Below are 16,166 nucleotides of genomic sequence, written 5' to 3'. Positions count from 1 at the left end.
CTCTCTGTTGCTTTTTACAGATCCAGACTAACACGGCTACCCCTCTGATACTTGTATAAATTATAATTATGATGATAATTATAAACAGATTGCAGCACAAATTTAGTAAATGTCACATGCTTCAAAAAAGATTTCAACAGATCAGCATTTCACAATCCCTGGTAGCCCATAAATAGAGAATCTCCATCTCCTCTCTATCTTGAAGTGTCTTCTCTCCAGCAACACTAGGCTCCCAGCCAAACTTCAGCCATGAAGATTCTGTACCTCCTCTTTGCTGTCGTTTTCCTGGTGCTGCAAAGCTCTCCAGGTAAGATCTTAATGAAATGAAGGGAGAATATAGAAGGTTAATTGTAAGTCTGTATTAAGATTTCTAAAAATTGTGGATCATAATTTTTTCAGCTTTTTTTTCAAAAGAGTTGTATGGTTTTCAGCAGATACTTCACATTTCACTGGAGAATAGTCCTGCGGTGAGAAAGGTTTCTTTAACGTTCCTATTAAGATCCAGTCAGATTGGCTGAAGTATGACCTATAATACTGTCACCAACGTTCTACCTAGTGGAGTCCTACGACACTAGTTAAACTTTTTATAAAGGACCTGGAAAAAAAAAAGCCCATACAATCATCACCTATAAAGTTAGCAGGTGACAAAGATTAAGGGACAGGGCACTCATAGAGAGGGATTTGGATCACTTGGTAAACTGGGAGCAAGTTAACAATCATACAGCTAAATCTAAATCTATGGATCTAGGAACATAGAAGGTTGGCCACAGTTATAGGATGAGGGACTCCATCCTGGGAAGCAGTGACACTGAAAAAAGATTTGGGGGTTGTGGATTGGTAATCAGCTGAAAGTCTCTAAAGGGGTTAATACATAGCTTGGATGCAGAAATAGGGAAATCTTGAGTAGGATTAGAGAGATTATTTTACCTCTCTATTTCGCACCTCCAGATGTGACCACATCTTGAGTACTGTTTCCAGTTCTGGTGTCCACACTTCAGGAAGAATGTTGATCAGTTGCATAGGGGTCAGGGAAAAGCCACAGGAATGATGAAAGGATTAGAAAACATGCCTTATAGTGATTGAATTTTCTGAGTCTATCTCTTTATCTTAACAAAGAGAATGTTAAGGGGTGACTTGATCACAATTTCTAAGTACATGTATGATGAAAAATATTTAATAATGGGCTCTTCAAACAAGAAAATAAAGGTATTTTGTGATCTAGTGCTTGGAAGTTGAAGCTAAACAAATTCAGTCTGGAAACAAGATGTAAATTGTTAACAGTGAAAGTAATTAACAATTGGAACAATTTACCAATGTATTCTCCATCCTGGACAGTTTTAAAATAAAGAAATATTGGGGGCCGGGGTTTCCTAGAAGATAGCCTCTAAGAAATATTTTGGGGTAGTCCCTTCAGACTAGATGATCACAATGGTCCCTTCAGACTAGATGATCACAAAGGTACTTCAGTACCAGGCAAACTGGTTGAAAAGATAGTAAAAAACAGATTTATCCGACACATAGATGAATACAATGAGCTGGGGAAGAGCCAACATGGTTTTTGCAAAGGGAAATCATGACTCACCAATCTACTAGAATTCTTTGAGGGGGTAAACAAACGTGGATAAGGGTGATTCAGTGGATACAGTGTAATTAGACTTTCAGAAAGCCTTTGACAATGTCCCTCACCAAAGGCTCTGAAGCCAAATAAGCATTCCTGGGATAAGAGGGATTGTGCTCTCATGGGCTGGTAACTGGCTAAAAGATAGGAAACAAAGGGTAGGAATAAATGGTCAGTTTTCAGAATGGAGAGAGGTAAATAGTGGTGTCCCCATGGGTCAGTACTGGGACCAGTATTGTTCAAAATATTCATAAGTGATCAGGAAAAGGGGGTAAACAGTAGATGATACAAAATTACTCAATGATAGTGAAGTCCAAAGCAGAGTGTGAAGAGGTACAAAGGAATATCATAAATCTGGGTGACTGGGCAACAAAATGGGAAACGAAATTCAATGTTGATAAATGCAAACTAATGCACTTTTGAAAACATAATCCCAATTATACGTCTAAAAAGATTGGGTCTAAATTAGCTGTTACCACTCACAAAAGAGATCTTGGAATCATTGTGGAGAGTTCCCTGAAAACATCTGTTCAACGCACAGCGGCACTAACAGAAACTACTAAAAGAATGTTAGGAACCATTAGGAAAGGGATAGGTAATAAGACCGAAAATATCATGATGCCTCTTTATAAATCCATGGTGATTAAATGTTGTGTGCAGATGCTGAATGTGGTGTGCAGATGTGGTTGCCCCATCTCAAAAAAGATATATTAGTATTGGAAAAGTTACAGACAATGGCAACTAAAATGATTAGGGGTATGGAACAGCTTCCGTATGAGGAGAGATTAAAAAGACTGGACATTTTTAGCTTGTGTCCTCTTCTTCTGGCCTAACCCAATGAAAATACCCTTTGTTCTAGGGGATTCAAGTGTTTGGATTGAAGAGTTTGGGAACCTTCACTTGAGATAACAGGGTCTGTGCATATCCTTTCCTCAGATGAAATGACAGACTTTCTATGAGCTTGTATTGCCCAGGAGGGTACTGAACAATACAAGATGCACATTTCTGGGGGACGAGGCTGGCACTGGGAATTGGCTGGTGTTGCTCTGCAGGATAATTCAGGAGTGTCTTGCTGGAAGTTTTCCTCTAATTCAGCTGGGAGTGACTTTCCATGCTAGGGGCTGTGCATGAGCAGGACCGGAAGTGGTTGCTTTCACAGCGGAGCAGTGTAGGAGGCACTGCAGATTGGAGACCTGAGGGAATACGGCTGTTCAGTGGTCCAGATTCTACCCTGGGGAATGTCACAGTGGATACTTTAAGAAAAGCAGAGCTAAAATCTAATTTAAAATTGTCTAATATTAATATCCTAAAGGACATTTGGGACACATTCTCATAGGGACCAACCTGTCTGGAATGTCTAAGACTGGCAATTGGTCATTGAGTCAGTATTGCCAAGTGCTGAGTCTTCACAAGAATGTCTGTGCCGAGTCTCACTGACAATCAGGCGTTCTGACTGGAGGGACTTGTTTAAACCCTTCTCTTTCCAAAAGTACCAGCCACCCAACCCAGTGCTGAGCTGGTTTAACCCTGCTCAGCCAATCAGCATTTAGATACTGCCTAGTACATCAGTGTTTGGAATCAGAAAGAGTCAAAACTACGGCAGCAAAACCACTGCCCCACTCTTAGAAGTTGGTGGTGCAGACAGCTGCTGCTTTCCATCCTGTACAGGGGTGGGGCTGGGAAGGACTCCCATGCTCAGGGCTACAGTTCGGAAGCCTGCAGCCAGGAAGCCGGCAGATCTGCTGAATTAACTCACTCTGCTCATTTCTTAGGAGCAGCCTTTGACTGGGCACAGGCACAGGAAGATAATTGGGTTGACTTGGCCTTGTCTCAGTGAATTGGAAATTCACCTAATGGGAAATGCCCGTCATGCTGCAATCACAGCCCTTGTTTACACTTATATGTGAATGAAAATGAAGACACTTTTTCTTTGTGCAGGATTCACCCAGTTCATCAATGAATCCATTGCTTGTCATCGTCTTGGGGGCTTCTGCCGCCGTACATGTTACCCCGATTTCAGACCAGTCGCAAGTTGTGGTTTTGGGCAGGGTTGCTGTAAAAAGATAAGGGTAAGTTCAGGATGATACAAGGGAGACATTACAGTGTAAACAGTATATTTGTGTCTCTAATTTCTATAGTTGCTGTTTAATGACCTTGGAGGCTCAGAGCACATGGCCCAACCCTGACATGGGACAAAGGAAAATTCTTTGCTGCCTGATTCTGGACTATCTGGGGTTTACATGTTAGAGTGAGAGTAATCGTATAGCTGCTTTACTCAAGCTGCCTATGGTCTGTCCAGAGCCCAGAGCAGCCCAGAGTCTCCACAGTGCTCAGTGCTCCATGTGAGCCATGTATTGCTCATGTATTGCAGTTACTCTCCACCACCCATTTTGAAGCCCTCTGGCTTGCCAACATGGCATCATACAGACAATGTCTGTGGCCAGTCTGGGGTCTGTTTACATCATTTTTTCATTTAGGAATATGGAAAACAACGGGGAAGGACTAAAGTATATTTCCCAGGAGAGAGTATGGGGGATGCGTCTCCTTTGTATCATTGTGCAGCACTTATGAGATCAAAATGGCTGCTCTTTACAACATTAATGCTTAATTTACCAAAAAGAAACATGTACAAGTATTGAGCTATGTTTAAGGGTGTGTGTGTCGTATCACAGTATAAAATGATCAAATCTGTCATAGAAAATTTAGAATAACCAGCAACACGGCTTCTGATTGACACTTATACTTTTAAGCCTTTCAAAAATGATATGTCACCTTTTCAGTGATTGACAGAAGGATCCTAATTTCAATAACTACCTGAGGAGACATTGAAGCATGGAATTTTCTTGGTAGCATTCACCATAATGAAACCTGCCAGTCTCATTCCATTATAATGCCTTCTTCTTACATACTTGTCCTTTTTTGGTAAAGTCTCTTTTGTGGATATCATTTCTCAATTTGAAAGGCCTCCTGTCCTCGGACTGAAGGGAGTTGGTAGGACCTGCTGTGAGTCTCTCTGGCAAGAAAGGGAGCAGGGAGGCTGAGTTGACAAAAAGAAATGGCTTAAAAATGAAGCCTGTAAAAGCAAACTGAGATAAGCTTAAAGACGAGCTGAGCAGAGGAGAATTGGGAGCCCTACGTGGAATCAGCTGAGGGAAGAAATGGTCACTCAGCCCCAAGGAAGCATCTCTAGCCCAGAGGGTTTTGTGTTTTTATTTTTAATGTTATTTTGCCCCAGGTCAGGGAGATTTTGGTTCAGTGTGGGCGGTGGAGGTGAGGGAGGGGAGGGGGAGGGAGGGGCGCTAAACCACCAACCCAACTGGAGAAACGGAAACACTGGCCAAGTCTGATAATGAGAAGGTAAGCTGCACCCACACAGTATGGATATAATCATGATTTTCCCATAGAAAAAAAGGTATTTTTAAATCATTCCACTAAAAAATGGAAGAACAATTAAACTCAAGTTGTGACCTGGACCTCACTGCACAGTCCATCCAGAATGACACAGTGTGAAAAACTGGAAATGAAAACAGTGATGAACATATGAGGATTTCAGACAACCAGGTGCTTTGCAGCATTCTTGGACCTGTGTTAAATAACATCTGGGTCCAGATGCTGCAAACATGAGGAGCCGTGTTGAGCATAAAATTGCTCCTGTGGGTTTTTGTGGGAAAGAGGCACTTTTGAGCACACATGTGAAGGCTGCCATGCTTTCTGGGACCGGTACTCTGTGGTTTGAACCAGAACCCTCCAGAGCTAAATGCTCAAGTGCCTTCAGGTTGAACAAAAGCTCAAGTCTCTAGATGGAGCCTGTAAACGACTCACAAACTCCACCGAGGGTAATTCATAACACACGGACCAGTGGGTCACGCATGTATATTATCAGATATGCTCACTCTGCAATACAATTCAAGAAGCACTAGTGCCTTTAAGGATTGATGCTACTTTCAGTCTTTATGGTAGCTCAGTACATACTCGGTGCCTTTGCATTTCTCCTTTTAGAATTCCAGAGCAATTACAAACCTTTGTGACTTCAGTGCTAGCATTGCTCAGAATTTCTTTTTACTGCTTTAAACATGTTTCCTATAGTTACGTTAACTTGGTCTCATTGCTTGTCTGTAACCAATTCTACGTGTGTTCTTATTGTTAACTTCTGGATCTCCCCTTAGTCTTGTACAAGGTGCCCAGCATGCTCAAATTAATGTCACAGCAGGGACAGGACTGAGAGAGGAAGTTGGGAGGGGTGAGAGGTTTTCCCAGACAGTTTGGGCTTCTTCTCTACACCCAAATGGCTACAGCGGCACAGCAACACCGCTGCAGCTGAGCCAAAGCGCTTCAGTGAAGACGTTACCTGCACTGACGGGAGGGGTTCTCCCATCTGTGTAGGCGCTGCAGCTCCCCGAGAGGTGGTATGTGCGTCAATGGGAGAATGCACCTATCAACCTAGCGCTGTCTTCACCAGGGGTTAGGTCGGTTTCATTGTGTCACTCAGGGGTGTGTATTTTCCATACTCCTGAGCTACATAGTTACACCAACTAAATTTCCTGGTGTAGACAAAGCCTAAATTACCATAGAGGCAGTTTTGAGGCAGTAGAAGTGAAGATAGGAGCTCTGTGCTAACAACTGCACTGCTACACACATGGCTGCTTCACTGAATATGTACAAAAAGAACAGGAGTATTTGTGGCACCTTAGAGACTAACACATTTATTTCAGCATAAGCTTTCGTGGGGTACAGCCCACTTCTTCGGATGCATAGAATGGAACACACAGACAGAAGATATTTATACACACAGAGAACATGAAAAGGTGGAAGTACCCGTACCAACTGTAAGAGGCCAATCAGTTAAGATGAGCTATCAGCAGTAGGGAGAAAAAAACCCTTTGAAGTGATAATCGAATCCACCTTTTCATGTTCTCTGTATGTATAAATATCTTCTGTCTGTGTGTTCCATTCTATGCATCCGAAGAAGTGAGCTGTAGCCCACGAAAGCTTATGCTGAAATAAATTTGTTCGTCTCTAAGGTGCCACAAGTACTCCTGTTCTTTTTGCGGATACAGACTAACACGGCTGCTACTCTGAAACCTGAATATGTACAGAGATTATCATCAGATAGGGAAGTACCATCTGAATAGGGTCAAGCTATTAGGCTTACGTGAGCTGGAAGACAGAATAGTCCAGGCATTCTTTAAGAATAACTTATTTATCCTCTAATTAAATATTTATTGTTTTAGTTTTAGCTATGAACAAAAGTGTGTTTGAAAGGAAAACCGTACATGGACGTGAGTCACATTATTCTACATCTTACATATTTTTGGTTTTATTTTTCTATATACCATAGAGATAGTCAATATTTTTAAAATTCACAATTTTGATTAATTCCCTCAATGGAATTTCAAATTTCAACTTTTTTTAAAAGTTTGATGAACATTTCTATGATATTGTACATCATATTTCTAGCTGTTTTTATACTTATCGGTATTTTGAACGGGTTCTTTTTTTAAACACCCAGCGACTTTATTCATGTATTTTTTTTGGTTGTCACTTAAACTGTGTAGAATGTTAATAGGAAGGAGTTTTGTAAGGAAATGAGAATGTGACTCCTTTACTAGAGAGTTAGGGGCAGAGGGAGGGGAGAGCCATGTTCAGAAGTCCAGCATATTTACTTCAGAAGCCAGCCAGTACACATGTTTAAATATAATAGATAGACAGAATCTGTTCTACAACCTTAAATAAGAGGAAGTTGGCTTTTAGCTCATACTGTAGAAGCTCGTGCATTAAACTCCCGAGGCTCCAGCTTCACTCCCAACCGATGTCAAGCAAGGTCTGTTGGAGTTACATCTGCACACCCTATTAAATGATGGGGAAGTTCCTGCTCTACCTTGAATTTGAAATGTAACGTTACATTGTCCTTGTTTTAATGGCTATAAACATAGAATGTGAGAGTTTCTTCCCTTTTTGCAATAGAGTGACTGAGTGATGGCAGCAGAGATTGTCAATGCAGGATCTCTCGGAATCTGGCAGATGATGTCTTGCTTCTAAAATCCTTGGATGCTTTTCATCTGGGCTGCAAAGAATCTCGCAAGCTGGAAAAAATCCACAAGGGAGCCCTTGTGTCCCCCCCCGCACAATAGCTTGTTCTTCTCCTTTTAATAAAAGTAGCTGCTGGTTGTGGTGTATTGCAAACATGCCAGTGAGTATTTTGATTCCACACAGGGGCTGTTTTGCTATTTCTTTTCCATAAAAATCCCTTCCTTCTGTTATCTTAACTACATATAAATAAAAGAAACTGTCACTGCCATATATAAAATCCACCCAGGGGTGTTCCTAGACCAGCGGACATACATATTTATACATTTCAGTGAGCTCACATGGATAAGTCGTGACCTTTTCCTTGGTCCTTTGACAAAGCCGTTTGGTTTGTGTTGTTGTCAGAGGAGTGGGGTTCAGTCCCAGTTTGGCTGCACGGTGTGTAATGACCACATCACTGCTCCATGGCCTGTCAACTCCCTCTCTGCTCCCCTCGCCTCCCAAACCTCCCCATCATGAGGTCCCTTCTCTTGTGCCTGAGTGTCCAGACCTTGCCCTGTGCAGCAGGCTCCCATGCAAGAGCCCGAAGGGCATTGCAAATCCCAAAGACCCAGGCTTATAGAAACCTGAGCAAATTTGCAAGTGAGGGTGTAACTGAGGCAGCCACATGGGGTCCTCCCAGGGAGAGGGAGAAACAATCGAGCTCACAGCTGCTTTGCATATCTTTGCAGCAGCAAAATATTGTTACCACAGGGGCACCATTTCCCCAACCCCGCCTAGTTTTGTACCAGATTTGTGTGAAGTGTGCAGCAGAAGGGAAGATGCTGCCCTTCCTCTCCTCACCCTCTCTGCCCTTCTCCGCTGTTGTTTGCAGCTATGCTGCTCTGACCCCCACTATGGGGCCACCGCTGGCGTTGCTCCTCACCTGCTGATATGCTGCATAGAATGGGGTGGGGGCTGGTATCGGGGTGATCCCTTCCGCCTGCCCATTGTGGAAGTGGGTGGGCAGCGCACGCACCTCACCCCGGCCACTGATCCGCAGAGCTGCCCCCACTGTGCCAACTAGGGACTGAGGGTATGGCTGAGCCCTCAGCAGCAGCACCTCCTTGGACACAGCCCCTCCCTGCATCCTGAGTTACACCCTTCGACCCCTATATACCTCCTGCCTGCACTCTGAGCTACACCCATCCAGGAACACAGCCCCTAGCAACCTCCTACCTGGCCCCTGAAGTACACCCCCACCTGGAACCCGAGCTACTTCCATGCCTGCACACAGCCGCTAGTTACCCCCTGCCTACATCCTCAGCAGTTTTCAAACTTTTAGAGCTGACCTCCCCCCAGCTATATTTTTTGGTTTTGGGCCCACCGCCTTATATACAAAATCTAGAGTTTTCAGGTGCCTAAGTAGCCCCAGGAATCACGATTAATATTCCGCACACCACAGTCTGAAATGGTGCCCCTGAAGTTACTTCAATCTTTTTTCCACAAACCAGCTCCTTCTCTCAGTGCCCTTTCCTCCTGCCCTGAGCCCACGTCTTCCTCACAGCCCTTATGGTGAACGTTTCAGGGACCAGACCTAGAGGGACTTGTCTTTATTGGGAAAAGGCATTGTCTGAGAAAAGGGGTTAATGTATGACCAGGGAAGAGCACAGGACTAGGACATAGGAAACCTGGATTCTGTGCCTATCTCTAGCCTGTTGGGTGACCCATAGTCCTGCCCCAAGAGGAGTTTGACCAATTAGGGCAAGTCCTGGGGCAGAGATTGACATGTAACCTGGAGCAAGAGGTGGCATGTGACCCCCTCTAAAAACTCCTCCCACTCATTTCTAAATAAATATTATTTCTGTTTTTGAAGCAGTACTGCTTGTGGGCCTATTATTGATCGGAGGCCTGTATCCATGTCCTTTCAAGGAACAAAAGGCTAACTTGTTCTGGGGAGCCCTCTGTATATCAGAGACAAGCACCATGATAATAACTTGGAAATTCCTAGAGGAATACGTCCCTCGGCCCGCGCAGCTTCCAGCAGCTCCCATTGGCCTGGAGCAGCAAACCGCGGCCAGTGGGAGCCGTGATCTGCTGAACCTCTGGACGCGGCAAGTAAACAAACCGGCCCGCCCACCTGGGGCATTCCCTACACAAGCAGCATCCCAAGTTTGGGAAACACTGCACTAAGTCATTAGAATACAGTTTTAAAAACTGGTCAAAAGGTAAACCATTGTTACGGTGATGGAAGGAAAACACACAGTGATAGCTACAGGTAAGAATATGGGGCTTTTGTAATTCTCAAGCGTGGAACATAATGTCAGCAGCATTTTTAATTAAAAATGTCATGCTGCTTCTAGGAAAGAACATGCTGTTCAGGCTGTGTCTGTATGAGACAAATAACTCTCTGTGGTAATTCTCCAGGTACAAGGTGAGCCAATGTTCACCCAGTTGGTTGTGTTGTCCACCTGATACAGACAGTGCCGGGGCCAACCGTACTTTTTTTTAAAAATGGGTTACTGATATAATCCGCAGGTTAGAACCTTTGATTGCATCACCCATTAAGCAGAGGGCATCATTACTGTTTATCAGTTTTATTTTCACATCCATACTTGTCAAGGCTGATTCCCCGCTCTGGCACTTCGAGTGCAGAAGGTGGGGGACGTCAAGGATTCTAAAAACTTGTTTACTGACAATGACATAACGAGCTCTATCATACGTGATGGTGAGAAACCTGTTCTTAGTTCCTCGGATGGGGATGCAGATAAACAGAAGTCCCCCACAAACAGTTGTTCTACAATGTCTGTGTATAGACACAAGAATTTGAATTCCTCCACACACTGGTAATGTTTGCTGACAGGGTCATTTTTTGACACCACAATTGGGGATCAAACCCAAAATATTAGCTAGCTCCTTTTATGAGCAACGTTAGAGGCTGTAATTCTATATGTTCTTCATTTGTAATTTGATCTAGTTTCTACTTTGGTGTGAGTCTTTTTTGAATTTCAGGTAATTGGAGATCACCTGGTTAAGCCAGGATGGTCTCTTACCACACTTCTGTCTTTCCTGTGCATTGCAATATTTGCTCTTGTATTCTTGATAATGTCAGATCAATGGTGGTCAGAAATTAACCTCTTCCACTGGATCACACGACAAAATTCAGAAATGGGGGCTGTAAACACAATGTCTAATCATAGATTTAACTAAGTAGAGGCTACCTCGTTCCATGGTTGTGCTGGTTCCCACTCCCAGGCTGACATTCCATATGGAGAAACAATTCTTCCGCCACCCTAGTCTAATGGTTATCACACAGCATTCACAGTCAGAAGGTAACTAAAAGGCACATTAGAATTCTAGATAGATTCCGCCTCCCCCACCCTTCCCTTAATGAGGAGACGGTAATCTCTCCCTTCCCCACATGTACAGAAGTTGTCAACCCCCACACTGAACAGAGTAAATTGGCATTAGGAGGAAATGGAGGTTGGGGGTTGGACAGGTTGGACAGTGGGAAGTGCTCAACTCCTGTCTGATGAGGCAGGGAGGCCTTGATAGTTGGGGCAGTGGGAGTCAGGGGCTCGTCTCATCTATGTGGGCAGGGAGGAGTCAGTTGGGTTTTGAGGCTGTAGGTGTGTCAGCTGGAAATCAGGTAACTGATGTCTTGTCTTCACTGCTGAACAGGGTGACCAGATAGCAAGTGTGAAAAATTGGGATGGTGTGTGTGTGTGGGGGGGGTAATAGGTGCCTATATAAGGAAAAGCCCCGAATATCAGGACTCTCTGCATAAAATAGGTGTGTCTATGCATTTACAGTCTTCTCCTGAGATCTTTTCCCCGAGTTCATCACTACATGCCAGGGGAGAGTTCATTCCCACCCTCCTTACAGTAGGTTCACTTCATAAATTAAGCTATTTCTCTTGAATTGTCAACAAGCAGCTGATCGGGCCTTTTGGTTGTTTAGACTTTATAACATTTCATTTGGATTCATTTTTAGAGATTTTCACTTCTCAACATATCAGCTGAATATATCACCTTCTACAATATAAAACAAAGGCCTTTTCCCCTTTATGGATTATCAGTTGGACATAAATATATATTGCATTATCACAATTGTATTTAAAATAGATAACATTTTTGGACGTATTTGCAATCCTCTTTGAGGTCAGATCTCCTTGGTAATAAAACTTCCTCAAACTGCACACCCTGGTTACAGATTCCTCATTAGAGCTTTCAAATATCTGTATAGTTTCTTACACATTTTATTGACAGCCTTTATATCGCTCTTTTCCCATTAAAACATTTGTACCTGATATTGCCATATCAAGTAAGACCTGGATCTATTGTATCTCTCTTATGGATTTCTTGGCATAAAGTATATAATCTGGAAGAAAAAAAGATAAAGGAGGAAGCCATTTCCCATTTCAACAAGAGTGTGTGGTCAGCTTAGCAGGCAACTGTTCCTGCTTCTTAGTTTAACTCTTCCATGAAAATCAGAAGCAGCCTCTCTAATTTGACGTGTTTTAACGGTTTAGGTCTAAATTATGCCAAGGATTCTGGCCTGTTCATAGTTGTGCATGACATTATTATTAGTAGTAAATTCTATGTTTTCCTACTAATAATGACATCTGACAAGGGTCTGTCTTACACAAGTTACACTCTGAAAATACCTAGAGACTGGTTCAAAGCCCATTGAAGTCACTGGACAATGTCCATTTGACTGGATTAAATTCTCTAGAGAAATTCAAGCACGTTATATTTATCACGTATGGCTCAACAAATAAGTATATCATTCGATCAAAAAAATAAAGAAAGACAGGCGTGCCTGGCAAGGCTAGTTCTCTCCAAACCAATAGGAGAAAAGATCTCGGGAGAAGACTTTATTCCAATAGACACATCTCTTCTGCCTAGGTAATCAGCAGACAGCCCTGCTTTGTCAAAAGTGATCAATTTTGGCCATGTAACCCTTCTTCCGGGTAATTTAGGCAGCAACAAATTCCAGGTTCAATACCAAGGGCTTCTTCTTTACAATACAAAAGAGAATCAGCTTCAGACCACACCCACCAATCTAAGAAAAATAAGCACTAGCCCTGGGTGCCACTAAGAGGCAATACTTCCCCTCTCGCAAGAACTGAGTGTTTAGAACAAAAGACAACTTTTCCTAATGAAGAAAACACCACATTAATTTTGAAACACACTGCAACAAGGATTTGAAAGTACACAACTAATAAGTAAAACACTCACCCTACAGTATCCTTAGCAGTGTCCCTTTTCTCAGTTTCCCATTTTGTGATGTGAAACGCCAAGGAACAAAAGTCTCTTTAACCTGCCAATCCCTTTTTCCTTCCACTGCCTCCTACTCATTAATTTGTTGTCTGAGATCAGCAATGTCCCCAGAATCCAGCTGTGTGTTTGGGTGGGTTTCCCTGACGCCCCTGAAGAGAAATGGTGGTTGAGTGATGCCTCCACCTCTGCTCATCAGTGTCTCTGCAGTCTCCATTACTGCCACTTCTCTCCACGGCATTATATTCTGAGGTGTCACCACTTAGCTCAAGTCTCTGTGTTTTCACTAGCTAGAAGAGAACCTCTCTGCAGCTCTTTTCTGCGCTGCTTTTAAACAAAATGCTATCTCCTTATCACTTCTAACATCCAGTCCCCTTAAATGAGCTTCTCAGTAAATTCAGATCTAGTGATTACCCAAGAAGAACCATGACACTCAAAAAAAAGGCTATTCAGCTGTGTCTTTAAACACAGAAGAGAAAGTCAAATCACTTCTAAGACTCTTTAAACTAGCCCACATTCCCTAGAAAGAAACATCTGTCCCCACCACTTACTTGGAGTTGGCATCACTACCCACTACTTAGCAAGTGATGTTCAAGTTAGGGTAAACCCCTTAGTTTGGGCTTCTTAAGTACAGTTCTGCTTCCCTTTACATAAACAGTAGGGATAAAAACATTTCATAAACTTTCCATTCAACACCCTAAAGTTAATTTTAACCCCAGTCAAAACCGATCAGTTTGGCAATACAGATCTGTGTGCTGAGCCCCTAGACGGAGTCATGTGTTTATACAAATACAGTCTGTTCCTGAGGTCTTTTTCCACCAGTCTGTCACTAGGTGTCAGAGAGAGTTCATTCAGATCCAGCTTACAGCTGGTTTGGGTGAAAAATCACTTTAGTGTTGAATGCAGCTGTTACCAGCTTTGCCCATTACTTTGGGGGTATGCTCATTTATTAGGGTTACTCTTTTGGGGTGGGGGGTGCCTGTACTTCTATCAATGTACTGCTTGTGTCATGTGTGTTCTCCTACGGCGCTCTCCTTCTCCCTGCTGCAAGTTCCCTCTCAATGGAGATATCCTGCAGGACCTAGGTTCCCCAGGGCTGGGATCTTCCAGGCCCAGAATCAGACAAACACACATATTAACAGAGCGCGTCTGAGAGGACTGAGTTAATCAGCACTCCCAAGCTGACCTCCTATATGTCCCTGGACTAAAAAGGCTGGGTCGAGCTGCATTTCCAAGCTGTCACCCTCATAGACCCCTGGACTAAGAAGACTTGGTCAAGTAGCACTTCCAAACTGCCACCCTCATATGTCTCAGGTTCACCACGTCCCTATCCCAACTTTCACGTTACAATTGTTCTGATAACAACCCACTTGATGAGCAAACCCCACCAGATTTTGGGGTGCTGCAAGGATATTTAGCTTAAGTATGAGGATCATTGCTGGAAAATGAATGGGGAAGCCTAAAAACACCCAGTTGGGGCTGGGGGAGGAGGGGAGCGAGAGAGAGAAAAGCAACCAGCTTAACCACGAAAGGTATTTATTGCCAGTTAATAACCATACAAGGGGAGCCAAACAAACAAAACAGCTATAATATTAAATCTAACTTAAATTTCCTTAGAAAAGTCAGGTTTAGAAAACTATAACTGATCACACAAATCAGGGTCAGAAGGCTATACCGAGAGAGAGAGATAAAGAGAGGTGGGTTCTCACCACATCTTGAAACTTGAATCAATCGGGGGTCCCAGGTAGTGGTGGTAACAGAGAGTCCGGAGTACTGGAGACAGGCAGAACCCTCAGAATGATCAGTCAGGAGAAGATGAAGTCCCAATGGAACTGATGCATGGGTAGGGATTTTTGTAGGGAAAGAGCAATGGTTCAAGGGAAAATGCTAGATTTGCTTATGGGTAAACTGATGGCTGAAGGGAGTATACCAAAGTTGTTTTCTTCCGGCTAGACAATAAGAGCCGATCATTCCTGGCTATGGGCGGTGTTCCTTCCAGGGAGATCACAATGCAATTAGGCAGCTTCAGTATTTTTGATCACAGTAAAGGATTTATTTCTAGATTTTGTCTGACAACCACTGAGCTGGGTGAGTGCAGGCGTGGGTTCATTAACATCTGGAGAAGAGATCCCCCATCATGCAGTGCTTTCCTGCTTTTCTGGTCCCAGAGTTCCATGCGGTTCTTGCCTTGGAATCTCTGTTCTCCATTCTGTATGCTAATTTAGATGCCTCCTTGTCCCATCTTCGATGCAAATGAGGCTAGGGGAGTTTCCTTAATCCTGTCACTGGTGTCCGGAGGCATTTAGGTGTGTCTCCCACCACCTTTTCATTGCTTTTTGTGAGTCTTTCTTCTGATTGGCTTCGGTTCAAGCAGAGGCTGTCGGGGAAAGGTCTTTCATGTGTCAGACAGGCTGGGTACTGTGCCCTGATTCCCCAAGAACACAGGACTGACAGGTAACAAAGGGGTAATGAAATCTTGTTATCCTCATTCCATAAAGAAACGGCAGTAGAACTGTTCTTAGCATGCCCTAGTTCAATGGGTAACAGTAATGTTACTCACTAAGGAGCGGGGAGTGATGCCAAATCTATGAAAAAGTCAGGAGCCCCTGGGACAGTTGTTTCTGTTGAATAGTATGGACTGTGTATAAAGTGTGTTATATACTAATGGATCCTTTTCTCCCAAGTGTTTAAAGACAGAGTTGAAAAGATTCAATTGAATTATTTCTTCTCAGTGATCACTAGAGATGAAATCATTTATAAGCGGATCTAGAGATGGAGCCTTAGCTATAGCCCTGGGACAGTGTGGTGCTGGGAGACAAGGTAGAGGCTGCAGTAGTTGGAAGGTTCCAGGCTACCCAGTGAAATCGCTAAGAGCTGGGGTATGCGGTGGAATCTTAGAATGCAGCAGCAAACCTTTCCTCAGATAACAGTCGCAGAGAGCAGCAAGCGGCGGCAGAGACAGAGGCAGCAACAAAGACATGACTTAACCCCCCTTTTAGGGTGAACCCAGATGAATGAACCCTTTGAATTCTGGGACTTGTAGTCCAACAGTCATGGGAAGTGTAGGCTGCTAAGAAAGCTTGCTGGGTAAGAAGAGTTTGTAGGACCTGCTGGGAATCTCTCTGGAAAGGAGAGCAGGGAAAGACAGGAGGGATGTGATGATCTGAAGAACTAAGTTGAAGATTGAACCCTGAGTGATCTACCAAAAGCCTTATCCAACGCCACCCGAAAGACTCCCTGAAATTAACCTCTGCCATTGGACC

General features: G+C 43.4%; 1 long non-coding RNA gene across 1 annotated transcript; it reads left to right on the top strand.

Moving 5' to 3' along the window:
• The first annotated feature begins 206 nt into the window (after positions 1–206).
• Positions 207–7,801, top strand: LOC135982002 (uncharacterized). Its single transcript, XR_010599201.1, has 3 exons — positions 207–307; positions 3,557–3,687; positions 7,583–7,801. It is a non-coding gene; the product is annotated as an uncharacterized LOC135982002 (long non-coding RNA).
• The last annotated feature ends 8,365 nt before the right edge of the window (positions 7,802–16,166 follow it).

This window comes from Chrysemys picta, chromosome 3 (assembly GCF_011386835.1).
Source record: "Chrysemys picta bellii isolate R12L10 chromosome 3, ASM1138683v2, whole genome shotgun sequence".
In the NCBI taxonomy this organism is placed as follows: Eukaryota; Metazoa; Chordata; order Testudines; family Emydidae; genus Chrysemys; species Chrysemys picta.
This window is presented reverse-complemented; position numbering and strand designations above follow the sequence as displayed.